The sequence below is a fragment of the Fringilla coelebs genome, assembly GCF_963513975.1.
Source record: "Fringilla coelebs genome assembly, chromosome: 7".
NCBI classification, from domain to species: Eukaryota; Metazoa; Chordata; class Aves; order Passeriformes; family Fringillidae; genus Fringilla; species Fringilla coelebs.
Genome location: NC_140035.1, coordinates 12,522,049 through 12,541,269, shown reverse-complemented (window position 1 = coordinate 12,541,269; position 19,221 = coordinate 12,522,049).

Sequence of the window (19,221 nt, the reverse complement as noted above, 5' to 3'; positions counted from 1 at the left end):
CAGAGTTTGCTTGTAAAACATTTAAGACATACAGAAAGGTTCCTTTGTGTTCTGTTGCACGGGAGTAGCTTTGCATTAGGAGATCAGGACCTTATAGGACAATCATGGACAATATTAGGAATGAAGGCATGTAAAATAGCTGAAGAGGTGCTTTGAAACAAGCTGCCAAGTAATGAATAACCTCAGGGAACTTAAATGAGACTCACAGTACAGCCTTTTGTTTCTTAAGGCAAGCTATGTCTCTTGGACTTCTTTTCCTCTCTGAGAACAAAAGGCAGAATCAATAAGCCAGTGAAAGAGACTACTGGAAATTACTTTGAAGTTGGTGATGAAAGAGAATTTTCTTCCCTGTTTGAATTGCAGATTCCTTAACACAAAACGTGGCTGGATCACTTCCACCTCAACAAATCCACCAAAGAGTTGGAGTTTTCATTCTACCCTAGCACCCAGCCCTCCTGAGCACCATTCCACCAAATGAGTTCAACCAGCTGCAGTCTCTACTGCAGACATTGCCTTTCAAAAGAGGAGTTGAATCTGCTGTTTCACCACCACACCTCTCAGGAAGTTTTGCTGTGGCTGTTTTAAAGTCTATATATTATAAGTCTATGTATTTTAAAGCCTATATATTATAGGGTGGGGTAGGGGGAGGTTGTTTCTCAAACAGTCCTAAAATCTTTAACAGTTTGGTTTTTGCCTTTAGTTTGTGTTCATGGGTTGAGAGAGCTGCAAAAGTACCATAATCATTACCAGTAAATTAAGAGTTAAGCTATATTAACATGTAAATTAGCACTTGATCATCCCAAACAGTCCAAATAGTTAATGAACTATTGGCTGGGAATTGGTTGGACCAAAAACCATATCATTCCTAAAGAGGAGCAAGTCTGAGTGCTACAAATCATATCAGTCTTACTTCCACCTTTTAAACACATAACACAATGAAGATGGATCTCTTGACTTTCTAGCTCAAACCTGAAGGACACCACCACCACTTTTTCCTGGCTGACTCTGGCAGTCAGGGGATGTTTGCTCACTACTTGGCTCCTATTTTACAGACAGTCTCTCTTCTGCAGTTTCAGAACTGCTCAAAGGCAGGGCACCAATGGGAGTAACTGGTTATGGTTATCCAGGGACTATTACATTTTAATCTTATGATGTTCTTATTCTTTACTGCCATTATGAGTTAGTTGCTGTGACAGAGGCATGCGTGGTCTTTACTGGCATGCAGTTGTGCAATGCCAGATTGTCCTTGACCAGGGCAGTTCCATTTCAAACACATCCCTGACAGGGAAGGCTTCTATGCTCTGCATGTTTGCAGCACCTGGTAATTTCCTTTCCATTGAGGCTCACTAATTAATATTTTACTCCATTCAAAAATGAGACCTTAAACATTAGAATAACAACTTCCAGACAGATGACTAATTGGCAAAGCAGAATTTATGTAAGCTTTGTTAACCGTAAAAATTATCTTGCTCACACTGGATAGTCTGTAAACTAATCTTGCATCTTACTGCACAATCACTCAGCCTTCAGTTGTTGAACTACAGCCTTTCAAACCACCAGGACCTGCTGTCTGTCTGTCTGTCTGCAGAGGCTCATGCTGCCCTGGTGGGTCCCAGGATGCCTGTCCACATCCCACCTAGCAGCTACCTGTAGGTCCTGTTGGGTGCTTCAGTCAATCTCCTTTTAAGAGGGGAAATGCAGGATGACAAACTTGGTGCCTCATCTTACTGATGGCAAGATGGACCCAGGATGAAGAGCATTTCAGAGGCCCAAGAGAAGACATCTCCACCTTCCCTCAGATTCTCCCAAACACATTTCAAAGGACCAGGTATGCCACAGACTTCAGTTGAAGACTTTGATGTCCCTGCCACTGCTTCACTGCTCACAGAAACCCCTCCCCTGCTATCCCAGTCATTTCTGAAGGAAGTTCAACCAACAGAAGTGCTTTTATACTGCAAGTGACCTTAAACACTTGGATTCCTTCTGAGCTAAGGCAAAGTTGCAGGGAGATTTCTTCAAGTGAAGGGTGGGGAACAAAAGGTTAACCAGCTGACTGCAAAACCATTCCCTTTAACTGCAGGCAGGGAGGGATGCTGCATTTTTTATAGCTTGGGACAGAAAAGTGCACAGCATGGCATGGATGCAGAATAAATGTTTCATGAGTCTCCTAAGAGACTCCTCCCTGAGAGGAAGGAGCTGGCATGGTGGTGGCAGCCTCAGGGCCTGCAGGACCAAGCCATGAAGTCTCTGGTAGCTGAGGCAGCTTTCCCCCTCGGACTTCCATTGCTTTTCTTTAAATAAATCTTGGGCCCTTTCTTAGCAGAAGGGTGCTGTGCACCCAGCACACACTGCACTGGACACAGGGGCAGGCAGTACTGGAGATGTGTTTGATGCAGCTCTGTGAGCCTGCTGGCCCTGTACTTGTGAGCACATGAATAATTGAATGCTCTGTCAGACCATGCTCTTATTTTTAGTAGCATTGTTGCAAATACCCTTTGTGCCACGGAGATCTCTTTCTGCAAAAAGAATGTCATTTGCAATCTAATTTCAACGTGGTTAGCAGAGTTTGCAAACACGATAATAGCCTTGGGAAAAATTGTTTCTGTGAGAGAAGAACCTTTGGTTTAGTCTGAGACTGTTATTATTCTATCTTTTATGGTATCTCTGTTCTGTGGCAGAAAGATTGCAAGGAATTTGTTACAGCTTGCAGTGAAAACAGATGGTGCAACAAAGGAGTCAAAAAACAGGGATAAGAAAATAGATTATGTTATTAGATTAGATTATGTATATATTATTATCTAAGATACTTTGGTCAGTTCTTTAAAAAATGTCAGGCATCAGCTTTCTGGTATCAAATATAGATGTCAGAGAGGTTTTTTTCAGAGTAACTAAGTAAATGACTGCACATTCTTCTACAAAATCCCTTTGCTCCAGTCACCAGGGAACAATCTTTCCCCCCCTGACTGTTGCAAGTCCCAAGGTACTTTCATAGTCCCACCACAAGAAGGTGTCAAAAAAAAGAATTTTCCCCTGGCAACAGCATAATGATCTTCACCACTCATAAATGATGACACTCCACAAGCAAACTAAAAAATTCATTAATTACTTCCTATGGTCAAGTAGGTATTCAGCCACCTCCAGTGTAACAGCAAGTGAAGAAAACAAACACCATCACACTGAACACCCCCTTTCCTTCTCCCCCCAGCTTTATGCTGAGCATGTGGCCATACAGGATATCCCTGTGGCCAGCTGGTGTCCTCTGTCCCAGCAGTGACTCTTTCCAACTTCTTGTACCCTCGCCCCAGCCTCCTCAGTGGTGGGGTGGGGAGCAGAAAAGGCCTTGGCCCTGTGTGAGCACTGTTCAATGGCAGCAAGAGGTGTCAAAAGGTGTTCAGGAGGCACCTGGATCTGCAGCTGGAAGATAAGGTTTAGTGGTGTAGGGGTTACAGTGATAGTGCTGGCTTCATGGTTGGACTTGATCTCTTCTGACCTTCATGATTCTACTAATCTGGGAAAACATCCCTAAAGTATCAATACTACTGGCAGCACAAATCAAAGCCATAGCCCCACACCAGCTACTATGAAAAAAATTAACTCTGTCTCAGCCAAAGCCACCACTGAATAGTTTATTCACACTGAATAAACAAAAATATCAAACTATCCAAGTTGGCATGAAGAAACACATCTGGGAGCACGGAAGAACAAGGGTTGTGACGCTCCCACTGCCTGGCACAGGGACCGGGCTGTGTCATTTATTCTGTACAGAACTCGAGCAGTACCTCAGTGTGCACGTCTGGAGGCCAGGGGTGCCACCGCTACGTGTGTGAATATTTTGCTATTTGGTCTGGCCACAGACAGCTCCAGTGACCGCTAAAACCCCGGTGTTGCCCCGGTCTCCCGGCAAGGGGAGCTCCCCTGCGCCAGGAGCCGCCTGCAAGCTGCTGTTACGGGACTCTCCACTTCGCGTCCTCGCTCGCCCGCTTTTGGATCAACGAGGAAAAGGAAAGGCTCTCGTTTCAGGAAGGACAGAGGCTGCAAAGCAAGACCTGAGTTTACCCGCATTTTTTACGACAAGAATTAATCTGAAAAATTCAGTCCTCCCCAGGCTCTGACTGAGCGCCTTGAGGTTGCAGCATCTCTCCTGATGCCTCTCGGGTTTGAATGGCATCAGGATGGGATCCACACTGTGTAGACATTGTAATCCACATTCAGGGGCTTGTCTTGGCTCCTCGAAGCCTGGGGCACACTGACCTGTAGGGGCTGATACAGAGCCGAAAATCCCCGGGAATCCCTTCTGATCCAGACATCACGTCTGCCTCACCGCGGATAAGCCAGTGTGAACGCTTCCACACCAAGTCTGCTAATTGGTTACTGGACAGAAGCTTTTGGTCTCATTCTGACTCCTGATTCTCTAAAGCATCCGGGTGTGCTTCATGCCGAAGGTAATTCTTCCCTTGCATGTTCACTGATAACTAAACAATCCAACTGGAAATCCCATAGACCTCTGTGTGTATTTCAGACTGGAGGAAAAACCTGACTGACCTTTCACAGCTGTCTCTGTTAAGCTCATACTACTACCTTTAAAGTTCAACTAGCTTGTCAAAAAATCTCATTCCCTAGATGTCTCAAGCTGGGGAGAATAAGGTCTGTGCAGACCAGCTCAAGTATTGCAATCACCTCACAGAACACATGGAATTGCAGGGGAATCTCTTCACACTTCCTCTTTGCCCAGTTCTTCAAACCTGAAATGGATCTCTTCATAATGGAAATTATTTTAGTAAAAGTAATGAAAGTATTTATAACTAATTTTATAACTTTAGTATGAAAACTATTGCTCAGCTTCAAGAAATGTGTTTGCAGCTTTACTATTATGACAACAAGGAGCGCACAGAACAATGCACCTGCTCCAAAAGTTTCCACCAGCTCGGACAGGGGAGGATTGAACCACGTTGCGGAGCAGCCCTGGGCTTTGCCATAATAATTGTTTCAGGAATCTTTCTCTACTTGGGAGTCTGGAGCCTGGAAAGTTTCAATTCTGTAGCTGGTAGAAGACAAAAACCTATTTCAAAACTGAAGTCTTCCATGAAGGAACAACATTGTATTTCCTATTAACCTCCTTTTACCAAGTTCTCCTATTCTAAGGTCAAAACCTGTGGGTTTTTTTCAGATCTTTTCTCCATACTAAAGCACAAATGTGAGACAATCCAGTCCTCCCACCAGGGATTTGTTCCAATGATAAAAACTACCTTGCCCTATTTCTTTTGTGGAACATTTCTAGCTTAAGTTTGCAGCAGGTTGTTCAAGTACTGCCAATTGCTGCTAGGATAAACTTCAGAAGGATAAAAGCATCCTGTTAATGGTAAATATTCATGGCATCAGTTCATGAGTTGGACTTTTCACCCAGTAATTCCACCAACAGTTTAGGGGCATAAAAGGAGGATTATCTCCTTCAGTTCCCATTCCTGTTCTCCAAACTCAATGCTCATCAGTCCACAGTCTCTTAATTATTTTCTAGGGCTTCTGACATTTGTCCAATGGAACATTACCTTGACCAATTAATTGTCTCTGGCAATATTTTATGTCTATTTAAATCCAGAATAATTCTCCTTTGCTATATAATTCTTGATTCCTTTTCTTTGTCCTGACAAATATCAGGACACAGGCCTCTAAACTGATCCTTTTCCTTTTGAATTGTTAGGATCCACCTTGAGGCTCTTGGGAGGTGGATGGCAGAGCTGGGTTTTTTTGCAAGATCAAGAACAAAACTGAAAAAAAGCATTTATTTCTCCAAGGTGTAGACCTAGAGCAACTGAAAGGTTTGGGCTGTCACTGATATATTAGGTGTGAAATACCCACTATCTTTAACAAGGTGAATCTCTGACAGCAAAGCCTTTTATTCATGGCACCAGAGAGAACTGCATTCATGGGCCAATTTTCTGTGCAGCTGAAAATCACACTATATTTCTTTGCAGAAAATGCACTTTCCTTGCAGGAACTGATTGTATTTGGGTGAGTTGTACTGAAGGAATTACTGCCATTTTAAAAATAACTGTTATTGGTTTTAGTTTGATGTGGAATACAATAAAAACTAGGCCAAATTATGCAGGGTTACTATAATTATTTTGAAAGCTCAGCATGGAAAAATTTGTAACAGCTCATGTGCTCACATCAGGGATCGTTTCAATTTTACCCTCAAGAATAGTTGTTCATTCATTGCTGATTGCAACAATCTTTTAATCAAGAAAACAGTGTGGATATTTTACCCCAGCTGGTAACAGGGATTGAGGGAAATGGTGAGATTAATTTTACAAGCTGAATTTGAGAAACAAATTCTTCAAAGTAGTAATACTTGCTAAATAGAAAGAAGTGGTTTTAAAGCTTCTTTAAAAGGAAAGTCAGTGCCAAATTCAGCCTTTAAGCAGTGTGCTGCAAATGTTCTTGGTAGTTATTGAATGGCTTCAATGACCCAAGAAGCAGCAATGGGAAGGTCTGTGTCACAGTCAGATCACAGAGGGAGGTTTTCCCCATTGCTCTTCATGCGGCAGCAATGGGCAGCAGCTCTGGTTTGCTTCACCAGCAACAAATTATAAATCACTAAACGAATGAGACAACACACAACAAAACAGCTGGAAGCCAGGATCTTCCCTTCCCTTCTCCTCAACATTGCAATTAGCTCATGCAGCGCTGATTTACTCCTCAGTGTCCAACCCCAGCATCTGACTGACTGCCTTGGAGCTGGTGTTATCTGACAGCAGAAAGGTGGACAGACACCTCTGTGCTTCCTAGAGAGGCAGATGCAGGGAGGGGATAAGATTACAAGTCTTTTCTCTGTTCAAGTCCCATACCCCTTGCATGTTACTCACCATCACAGCTCTCTGGAAAGCACATTTCAATATTTTCCCATTCTTAATGTGAAAGAGGGAAGAGAGACAGCCAGAGAACAAGGAAAAGAGGGAAGAAAGCCAGGGGAATCTCATAATCTCTTTAGATGTTGTTGTTGTCAACTTTCATGGGTTTTTACCTCTGGAAAATGTTGAGGTTAAAAGTGCTAGAGGTATCCAGTGAAAGCAGGAGAATTCTTGATGAAACGTGGTTTAAGAGTTCTCACCCAAACACACACACAAACACACTTTCTCAACAGAAAATGGTACTTCTGGAGAAAATAACCCAAACTTTTCTGACCACTGTTTGATCAGCTCCAGGATGATGACAAATCCTTCAGATTATGATTATAGTCTGATGGAGTCCTACGTCATCTTTTTTTAGTAGGGCCCATCCAGATATTGCACAAGGAACAGCACTTGCATTGCAGAGTTCCCTGGAAGAAGGACACCTTTGGGCATCACTTGCACCAAACCTGTTCTGCTTCAGCTTGTTGCAGGGCTCAGTTCCCTGTTCTTACTGTGCTGGCCTGTGTCTGCTCTGTCTCTGCTGTTGAATGGTTTGGATCCATTCTTCCCAACAGGACACTGCTCCAAGAGCAGGATGCAAATTAGACTTCTCAGATGGCCCATCTGAGGGGACAACAGCAAGGAGACTTTACCCCACTGACCTCACAACTGTTCTCAATGACCAGGTTTGGAAACATGTGAAGGAGATGCCCAAGAGATAAGAATTTACCCTCAATTCAGGCCTGAGCAAATAAGCAGCAATGGAACCAGACAAATATCTGTTTTGCAGCCAGGAGATATGACTAAGTAGTCTATGGGACACACTGCTTTTATCAGTGATCTTGTATTCTAGTAAGCAGAGGAAAAACTGCATCAAAGATGTACTTTTTAACAGTAAAGTCACACTGCAAAGTGATATACAAGTTAGGGGCTTTCTGTCAGTGTAAAAGGATAAGATCCAGGCTCTTCAGCCTTCCCAGGCACAGCTGGAGTGACCCCAGATATCAAAGGTACAGCTGATAGGCTTCATTCCCCCTGCCCTGGTTAATGCTTGGTGCCTTCACTGAGGATCTTGCATACCTGCAGAATTCAGGCTGGGGCTAGTCATCATTACTACAACAAAAAGCAAATGAGAAATCCCTGGCTAGGTCTGTTATTAGTATTTGTTTTCACAGATTGCTCTCCAGACTGATTTGGTTTAGAGGGTTGTTTTTTCTACTGGCTCTTCTGGAATGCTAATAGGGACTGGGAACTTGAACCTAGTCAAATTGATCTCTTGATATTTCTCATTCATTTATGTATTGAGATTATTCCATAATGAGAAAATGCTTGGATTTTTCATACAGAATCAAGCAGCTTTGATATGCCATACTTTACCCCAGCCAGTATCTTCTACATAGAGGGAGTATAGATTGACCTCTGTCATGGTGATATTTTCCTTATCTTTTTAGCAGCATGAAAACTGGCAAGTAAATCTTCTATAGAAACTCCCAGCACAAAACTGAAAATGAAATATTTAATCCCCATGGAAACAGCTTACCATGGAGGGAGGATTTCCTCAAAAATCAGATTGTCATCTTCCAAGAACACATCCTAAAAATGGTGATTTCACATCAAAGCTGAAAAGGCAAGTGGGAGGAGAGAGATTTGGAGGAGGAGGGGGAACCTAAATGCTCATGTTCACCAGGCCTGTGCAGTGTCACCCTCCAAGACCTCACTCCTCTGGATTTAGTGTACATTTGAGCACTTCCATAGATTTTAAGCACTAGGGGCAGAAGTAGCATTGTTAGGTATTTAATCTGAAAGTAAAGAGGATTGTCTTTCTTCCTTTCAAATCTAAATCCCTTGTTAGCTTAATTTCTTAAGAGGGAAACACAATCAGATGGTTTTTTCCCCCAGTGCAATTGAGAGTCGGCTTCCTTTCTGTCCTTACTCCCAAAGAAAAATAAAAGTTATAAAGGAATGTTTACTTTTATTTGTAGGTTTTTTCTGATCACTTAAGCGCACGTGATATGTCAGCCCCTTAAATCCCTTTATTCTGTGTCTGAGTCTGCACTTGTCCAAGTATTTTGGTTTTAGTCTGCTGTGTCACTTCCCATTTTCCTCAGAGGTTCTCCTTTTAACTACAGCATTTGAAAACTCAGTAACCATGTACCATCACACAACCACACCATCTTCTCTTAAGTTTTGGATTTTCTAATCTACTTCTAGGCAATGATCAATGCACTTGATTGCTCATGCCATCTACCAGGGGTGGTAGAAAGGAAAATCTGTCATGAATGGCCCAGACCACTTTTCACCATCCATGGTTGAACTAGGTCCTTCTGCCTTTGTGTCCTGGAATTTATTTTCTTTCTGCAAGTCGCTGAATTGTCCTCATATACTTTTATCATGGTTCCTTAAGTGTCTCAAGTCATGGCACTTGGACTCCTCCTTGGCTTCTTTGCTTTAGAAACAGTGCTCAGGCACTCAAGTTATTTAACTGTTCATGACCTTTGCACAGCTGAGGGAGAACAGATTGTCCCCAGCTAGTAGCCCACTTTAGAACCTTTTATTCCTAATCTCACTTATTTGGATCTTGGCTGATGTCTGAGTAAAATCTGACATTACTTGACAGCTGGTTTTGAAATGAACTGGCAGTTTCTATTTTCTAAAGGTATGTGGTTGATATGGAATACTGGAAATTTTGGTGACACATTCGTAACAGAGAAGAAGCCAAGGATGGTATTAGCATGCAATCTGAATTACTGCAGCATGATGAAACATCTCTTTAGATCAAATTAAACTCTTGTCAGTGCAAACCACCCCCATGTGTTCAAACTGTTTGGATTATTCCTTTGGAACCTGGACTGTTGCAGAATTCAAATGATTATATCATCAGATATAAAGACCTGTGCAAGTAACAGCACCTTTGTCCAAATGGACTTTGGAGTGGCAATATACTGAGGGTGATGTGGAGCCTCAGCACTGCGAGCAGCTTTGCATGTACCCACCCAACCACATTCAAGCAGAGGCTCTTCAGGCATTGGAGGCCTTCATCATCCACTGAAAGCCAGAGATCAGCTTTGCTTCTTGCAAGGAGATAACTGTGGACATGTCTGGCTTCCATAAACACCACCCCGTCCTGGTGAGTGAAGGGATGGGGGTGTGAAGGGCTTAGTCTTTCCTCATTCGGGCAACATACCATTAATTTCTTTCTGAAAATAAATAGTTCACTTTTATTAAAACTTGGCAGCAAGCAGAAGTCTGAAGAGCAGCACAATCCCAGCAGCATCCCCATGAGGTGTCCATGTGGGGCATGGATGCTGGGCAAGCAGTGTCTCTTCAGGCTGAAATCATTACTCTGCCTTTGAAGCTGTTCCAAACTCAACTCCCCTTGAGGAAGCACCGAAAAAGAGTGGACTTGTACCAACCATTATGGCGATTTTAGCGACCTTCCATTCCAAGACAGTCCTTTGAGTAAGGAGTTTCAGTTTGTGACCTGATCTAACGCCTGACACATTCACTGAGCAGCAAGGTTGTCTCCTCAGATTTGCTTTGCTTAAAGTTTTTCCATCAACTGCTTGTAAAACAGAGGGGCAAAGAGCCTGATTTCCCATTTCCCAGTGAGGCTTGTTTTACTGATGTTTGTAAAGCACATGGTAGTTTCTGCTTGGGGATTTCAAAGATTTGCACTTCTGCCTAGTCTAAGTACCCTGACTTCAGCAAAGTTATGAACCAGATGAATATCTCCATCTTGTTCTAGTAACTCCTAACTAATTTTATTAAACCCTTTCCAGACCCAGATCAATATCTGAAATGCACTCTGTCCTGTAATTAATCTGATGAGCCCTGCTACCCTTGTTTATAAGTCCCTTCAATTTTTTTTCTTTAGAGATTTTTATTTTAAAATTAAACTGGTTTAGCAGAAGCACGGTCATGATCTCTGTTTCTCAGTAGCTTTTTCATGCCTTTATTAAATCTCCTGTACTGAGTGCATTCAGTAATTCAGTGATCCTGGCTGGTGAACAGGGTTGGACACCAGGTTCTTAGAGACCTTGCACAGGGGCACATTTGGCAGTCTGGTGGCTCATTGTGAAAGGAATCATTCAGAGCAACCTGACAGATTTGTGGATTTGTTCCTCAGACGCATAAATATGTGATGAAGTCTGTGGAACTACACGAGTTAGAGCAGTGTCAGTACTCCTGGCTCCTACCTCATGCAGCCATGTGTCTTCACCAAAGCTTGCTCTGCTTCAGCTCTTGAGGACAGGGTCCACCTCTTGGCAAGGATGGTTTCCTGACACCTGGCTCTTTCAGAGTGAAGGGCTATTCAACAATCAGTGATAAACCACTAATCAGTGATTAGTGCTACTAATTGATTAGGGCAAGGAAACCACTGGCCTTTAGCTTCATCGCCCCCCAGAAAATTAACTAAGTTTATTAATAGTATAGATGACAGCAGGACTTAGAAGTAAGCTTAGGAACAGAAGGAATGAACAGAGCAATATCCTGACCCAATTCTGTTGCCACTGACCAACAGTCACATAGCTCACGTACACGAGAGTGCAGGAAATAAACACACTACTTTGTGTGCAGACTCAAACCCACAGCTGCTAGTCTGCTGATGGCAGGAACTTCCAGTCTGAGCAGGAGGGTGGACAGCAGACCTCCACAAGTCCCTCCCAAGAAGCCTTTCCAGGAGTCTGTGACCCTGACCAGGAGTCCTCTCCTGTTGCACCGCACACAAATGTTCACACTCTAGTGAGAAAGAAAGGGGTCTAAGGATGGGGAGAAGCTGGTGGATATACACACAGGGAATCATTACAGATCTGGAAACAATATTATGGTGTTGGTTTCTTTTCCTTCATTGGTCTTTAGTACTCTTTGGAAGGGACTCACCTAATTGAAGACATCAAGGAAGTGCGCAAGAGGCTTATGGCAACAAGGGCATCAAGCAAGGCAAGGCTGAGATATAGCACTGAGATACTCAGTGGAGAGCAAAGCTACAGATATTTCCAGGTCCTCAGAGCCTTCTATGGAAGTCTGAAGTTTTCCCCATTTAAAGAGTGGGACCCACAAAGATTTTTGGCCTCGGATTTAACGTTTCTGCACGAGACACAAAGAATATTGCACAGCTCAAAATGCAATATGTGAAATCACTGACAAAGTGTCAGCTCTTGGACATTGCTGTTGCCCCTAAAGGAGCTCAAAGGCCCTGTGAGGAGATCCATGCCAACCCTTTTTATTATCTGAAGCTTATGTCATCATAGAATTGTTTAGGTTTAAAAACAGCTTTTAGATCATTGAGTCAAACCATTAACCCAGCACTACCAAGGCCACCAGTAAACCACGTCCACAAGTGCCACATCTACACATCATTTAACTGCCTGCAGGGACAGTGGTTCAACCGCTTCCTTGGGCAGCCTGTTCCAATGCTTAACAATCCGTCCAGTGAAGAAATTTTTCCTAATATCCAACCTAAACTCTCCCTGTTGCAATTTGAGGCCATTTCCTCTGTCCTGTCACTTGTTACCTGAGAGGGCAGAAGAGAGAAATAGGCCTTTTTGTCCCTTCTGAAGAGACTTAAGGCACTTATCAACAGTTCAGCTAATGATTCAAGTTTGGCACAGGTCTAGAATGTTCTTGTGCCCAATTCATGTATCTTGTAGCTGATACATATGCTAGTTTGGATTCAGAGCCTATTGAAGAATATCTTCCTTATCTCTGAGGGAATTTGCATGCCTCACTGTTCCCCTTGCACAATGAGGAAAGCCTGACCCTCCAGCTTGTGAAAATCACCCCACAGCTTGTGAAAATTACCCCACTTTTGCATCAATTTTTTTGCCTGGGTCTAGTGACCCAGCCCTGACTGGGAGAGATAACTTGACCAGCCAGAATCGTGCTGGGCTGACAGGAAATTGGCAAGCTCAGTTCTGCAAGGAGCTGCTCAGCTGGGCTGCTGCTGCGTGGGATGCGAGGATAAGAAATCCTTCCAGGATGAGATCTGGGACACAGCCTGGCCCCGTGGGTGGGCTTCCCTCCCAGGGTCACACAAGACCCCTGCTCCTGCAACAGGATTTTAGAGGAGTGCTCAGCATAGTTTGAATATCCCAGCGTGGGGTGGGGGTAAGGGAGCAGCTGGGGGGCTCTTCTTCTCACCCTTCATCCTCATGGGAATTAAGCATGAGAGCTAAGTGCTCCTTTTCTGAAGCTGTTATTGGCAACCAATGCAAAATGTCCCTTTTCATGACAAGTAAATGACCTGCTAAGTACAAGCTATAAAAATTCAGGTCATGTTTTCTGTTTCATTAATATGCTGCCTGACAAAGCATTTGCCTGCTGGGGCTCTCTGCTGGGGAATGGGAGTTAGAAAACCCTTAAGGATTTCTCCTGTCATTATGAGATAGAAAGGCAAACAGGCTTCTGAAGGAAAGACGGCTCCCAAAAGACGAGGCTTTGTGTCCTGATCTCATGAACAGCCACAGGAGGAGGCAAGTAATGCCATTTACACACACGGTCCCAGTAGTGTGGGGTTCGGATGCTTTTATGTTTCACTAATAGCTGGGCCTGGCTGTCCCAGAAGTCAATAAGAAGGTTCTTTTGATTGCAACAGGCAATGGACCAAAAACGCTATTTAGACACAGAAATGTTTGTTAAGTTGGCAAGGAGGGGGAGAAGAACAATATTAATCAGAAAGAGAATTCAAGGGAGAGTCTCTCTGAAATGTTTTTCCACAAAAATCATAGAAGGGTTTACATTGGAAAAGCTCTCTAAGATCATCAAGCCCAGCCATTAACCCAGCACTGCCAAGGCCACCACTAAACCACGTTCTTAAGTGCCACATCTAAACCTCTTTTAAACACCTCCAGGGCTGATGATTCCACCACTTCATGGGCAGCCTGACCAAGGCCTGACCACCCTAACAGTGAATAATTTTTTTCTAACAAACATCCAATCTTAACCTTCCCTGGTACAACTTGAGGGCATTTTCTCCCATCCTGTCCCTGGCTGCCTGGGAGAACAGACTGACCCTCCCCTGGCTACAAGCTCTCTTCAGAGAGTTATAGAGGGCAATAAGGTCACCCCCAAGCCTCCTTTTCTCCACGCTAAACACCCCCAGCTCCCTCAAATGCTTTTCACAGGACTTGTGCTCCAGACCTTTCACCAGCTCCCATGGTGACTGTAGTCTTTGGGCCAGTAGCCTCAAGAATTTACTGGAGATTTTTTAATGTGGTAGTTCTTTCCACATAAAACTGTCTTTCAGAAATCAGAGAACTGCCTCCCTTGCAGGAGGCGTCCAAGGTGGATTCAGAGGGTGCCTCCCTTCTAGCTGTAACTACTGGGATTTCCCATAAAGGATGTAGTGAGGCTGGACCTTCATTCTCATGTTTGGCTTAAGCTGGATGAATCTAAAGCTGGGTTCTGGATCTAAAACCCTTTCAGGATCTAAAAACTTTGTAAGGACTTTGAGCTTGAAGGACTTTGAAGAGCATTAGGTTTTGCTCTTGGCAATACTGAGTAGGATGTGTCCTGCCTTCCTGAGTATGTTCTCTGGGCTTGCAGGGTGGTAACTGATGGGCTGTCCTGCCTAGGGCTGAGGATTGGCTTTCCACCTCCAGGTCAATTCCCATCTTCTTACCTGTCCTGCTTCCTCAACTACAAGCTGATAAAGTGAGTTTCATGTGGAGAGCATGGAGGCTGAGATGTAGCAGGGAGATCCAAAATGTAACCTGAATGCCATTCAAAGGGTTATAAACATATAATTATAAATAAAAATCACTGCCATTCAGAAGGCTATAAATATTTCCTTGAGCCACCAGGTATTTCCAGGTTTGGCATCAAAATGTCCTGATGAATTACTTCTTGCCAAAGGCAGGTTTTAGGGACCTGGCTGCTTTGTGCCCTTTGTGTGGTTCACTACCATGTATTTTTTTCTCTGCAGTGCTCTTGCCCAGAATGCCAATGTTTTGGAGCAGCACTATCAGCCTCATTCCAGGGATACTCAGCCTGCAATGAATGCATTGATTCATAGCTTATTTTCAAAGCCAGAAGGAATTGCTGTGCTGATGTGCTCTGACCTTGAGCATTCAGTGGGCACAGGAGTATTTATAGCTCTGTTTACAGCACTCTGCTCTGTATACAAGCGAGCAGGGACAAGAGCAGGTTCCCTGTCCCAGTGTAGGTTTGACAGCCACTACAAGTTCAACTGCTTTATTAAGGTATTGCCCTCAGTAACTGGCAGGGCAGATTAGCCCTGCCAATTCCTAAGCACGTGGGCAGGGAGTCACCCACACACAGCACTTGTGCATACAGTTATGGTCTGCCTGCAGCACAAGCAGAAATAAGCTCCAGGTGCAAGGACAGAGATCTGGGTAATCCTGGGCCTGTCTTTCTCAGACTCCTTGCTAAGCCTGTCTTGTGTCTTCTCTTGGGGGATCATCTGTCCTATGTTCCAACTATATGGAATCAGCCCAAAAAATGCATAAGATCACTGGATGACTGAAGTGACCTTAGAACTAAAAAATAACTTGTAGGGAGGTTCTAGAGAGCAGCAGGACAGAGCCACAACCGGCAGCTGTTTCAGCTCTCCCAGTATAATATGTCTCAGAGTGTGTTCCCTGATTTGTATTTGGAGTCACAGGCTAAGGCACAGTGTCTTCCAGAGCACACCATGCTGCTGCATTTCAGATGTGGTGATGAACAGACCTGCCCCAAGCTCAAGCACTCCCAGAAGAAAAACTCACTTCTATGTGTGCAACTGAGACCATTAAAATGGAAACTGCTGAAAGTTACCTCACTTTCCACTTGCCATGCCCTGTCTTCATGCCTTGCAGCACACAGCCAGTCTGCATGACCATTTGTCTTTCCCCTGAGCTTAACTCTGTTCCTGAGCTCCTGATGCGTGGTGAATGTCCAGCCAGAAACCTGAGCAACAACCAAATCTATTCATTAGACAGATTAGCTAGTTTTTCTTCCTTTTCAAGGTCAGATTTCTGCAGGTTAATGCCCTGGAACTGCCAGTGCAACAAAAGACACCCATGTCACTTTTCTCCCAGTAAATGGAATTTACTACATTCCTTAGAACATTATTTTCATAGCTAAATTTTGCTAGACTTCTGATTGACATGTGTCCTGTCAGGTTCAAATTCCCCTGAGAACCTGCCTTTTTCACCAAACTGTATTTGTGAGCGAACACATAATTGTCCAACATTGTACAACCCTCGGATGAAATCCCCAAGAGGAAAAGTAATTGCTTTTTTACATGCACAAAAGTAAAATCAGCTGGAGCTAACGCTCTGATAGCTAAGAGAAGCAGTTATTAATATTTCTGTGTGGAGGCAGCACAGCCACCAAGGCCCTTGCTACTGTGAATCTCACAGTCTTGCTCTTGGGCAAAGTATATGCAGTCATCCCTAATCTGTTCCATCTCTCCCCAAGCAGCTCACCCAGCAGCGTGAACAAATTGCCTGGAAATGTCGTCATCGGGCTTCATCTGGCACTATCTCTCCTTCTGTCTGGGTCATTGATTTCCTCATCTCCTCTGCCTTGAAACTCACATCACACATTAATTTGTGGCTCTCTGGTACTGAAGCAGCTGCACTGTGACTTCGCTGCTCAACACCAGCAGCTTTCAGCCTCTGAAGTGTCCTTCACTGCTGCTCACATGAAGACCTCCTGAATGTGCCTCAAGTGGCCTCCCTGCCTGCCACATAACAACATGTGCTCTGCCAGCTTTTGTTTCATCACAAGAGAGCTTAGAGCTCTTCTGCTTTCGGAAATTGGGTAAGATTCAGTCTCCTTCCTACAATGACTCAGTGTGCTGCAGAAATTACTCCTGCCTTGTATGAGCAGCTACTGTGGATCTCTCAGAGCTGTGCCAGTCTCTGCTAGCCACCAGCTGCCCTCTGGAGAGCACAGCAAAGACCTGGGGCTGCTCCACGCTCTGGTCTTATGATTGCTAAATATAGTCCATTGATAAATAACATAAATGCACGAAGGGCACAAAATCAACAGTTGTTGCAGGTGCTAATGAAGCCTTTTCCTCTGTTCTTTCACCCGTGTCACCAACACCTTTCAACATCACCCTTTGCATTTTGAGTGGGTATTGTAGCTTTGCACAGCTATTTCCAAGGACCTCATCTGGCCAGCAGAAACTTACTTTCCTTGTGTTTTATTAGGAGTAATAAAAGTCTCACCTTTCCTCAACACTTGTAAACTGAGTGCATCTGACATGAAGTAAGTACGAGATGGTGAGACCTCAAATGTGAAGCCCTTACTCCTAAATTAATGGTGATCTTAATGGGAATAATTCCATTCAAAGGAAGTGTCAGATAAAATGAGTCTATTTCCTTAGGGAAGTGTGTTCTTTTATAAAGCTCTGCCAATCCTTGCTTTTTTAGAAACCAAATTGGCAGTCTCTTTGTTTCACAGCCAAATTCCTGATCCTAGGCCTGGAGTATGTCTGGAAAAACATTTCTAGAGAATCCCCTGTTATAAATAACCTGGAGGAGGGAAGTATCCTTTGTATCCTTCCTAGAACAAAGAGCAGCAGGCTGTAAAAGGGCACGGAGAAAGGGCTGATCTCTTGTACTAGAGAAAAAAAAGTCTTGATCTTGAGGCTGATGTTTGCAGCATGTGCTCAGGATGAGTCACATGAAAGGCAAATTGAGATAGGAGCAAAGACTCCTGAAAGAAAATGACTGATTTTAATCTCTGTATCCCAGTTTACATGGTCTTTGTCGTAGAAATAAAAGCTCTGCACTCCCCTGTAATGTCTCCTTAAAGGATGCAGCACCACCAGCTCCCCTGAGCTTCCTACCTGTGCCCTCACTCTTTGTTCCCTAAGCCTCTCAGGAGGTTTTTTCTTTGTGACCCATTTATAGAGGGTGCTCATGGTCAGCCTGTCCCAGCCCTCCTGCAGCTGTCACAGCCACACCATGTCCCATCTCCAGCCATGCTGACTCTGAGGCAGTCACATGAGAAATTTTATCATTTATGTAGTTTATGTAGTTGCATGGGAATATCACTAGATGTCCTCTACAGCTAAGTAGCTTCACCGTGGTCTGTGCCAAGCACCACAGAAATCTGGTGAAATCAATCTCAGTTGTTTAAACTATATTATGGCTTCATTGTTCCTAGTCCATAGAAGCAGAGCAATACTGTTCATCCATAGCCCAAAGGTGTGATCTGTTTTCTCTGACCACCTGGACTCACAGTGGCAGCAAAGCTACTGCATTGGCTTCATGCAGATTTGGAGTCAACTGGCAGCGTAGGAACAACTCAACTTTCTCCTTTGCAGCTCATTTGAGATTGTGCCATCTGGAAGGGTTCAGGCTGTGGTCTCTTTGTGCTCTTCTGCAAATTCAACACCAAGGGTCAAGCTCACAGGGCTCTGCTCTAGCAAGATCCAATCTGGTGCAGGATGGTGCTTTTATCTCTGCAGGGTGCAGGCAGGTACAGCTCCCTGCTCCAGCACAACCTGCCTATGCTCCAGACAGTGATGCCAGCAGCACCTTGGGCTAGTTCTTGGGAGGGCCACTGCATCCCCTCAAACCCCATCTCCATCCTCTGACTTCCCTGAAGTGACCTCTTATCCTGTATGTGGCACCAGCAGGAACTTGTACTGACAAAAATCTTACCATTGCACTGTTCCTGCAAGGAAAACTTTTTCCTTTTTCTCTTTCTTCTTTTTTTTTTTTTTTTTTTTTTTTTAAATTTTGTGCAAATAGTCTCTGTCTTGCTGCGGTGCTGTGCAAACCCCTCGTGTTTGCAACCTCCTGCTGCAGAGCCTGGGCAAGGGAAGTGTCCCCAGCAGCCCAAAAGGCAGCTGCCAACAAAACAAGCCAAGAGGCTCATGCTACACTTACCCACTCAGCTTTAATATGGGATAATAAACAGCCACATTCATCTAGACCTAATAGTGAAATACTATGCCACATACATAATGCATCCTCTGATTTAGTGAGAGCTTGCCTGAAGTATAATCTGACTTGAAGAGTTCAGAGGTTGTACAGTCACTTTAATCTATTCACTGAAGCTGAAACAGACTGGAAATGTCATGTGCTTAAATCTGTATGGGGGAAATGTAGGCTGAAATTTTAAGGCACTCTTTTCTTTTGGCTTTCTACTTCATTCCAAGGTTTGAAGTGTCACCCATCCTGCACTCACATCCCCCCAGGGAGGGCTGGTAAAGGGGAGGCTCTTCATGCCACTGCCTCTGCTGTCAAACTGAACCTGATGTTTTGTTTGAGGGTTCCTTGGGGTGACTCAGCAGGATACAAAAATGCACTTAAATAGGAGTTGTATTGTATAAGCACTCAACCACAGCAGCAATTCCCCTTTAACAATG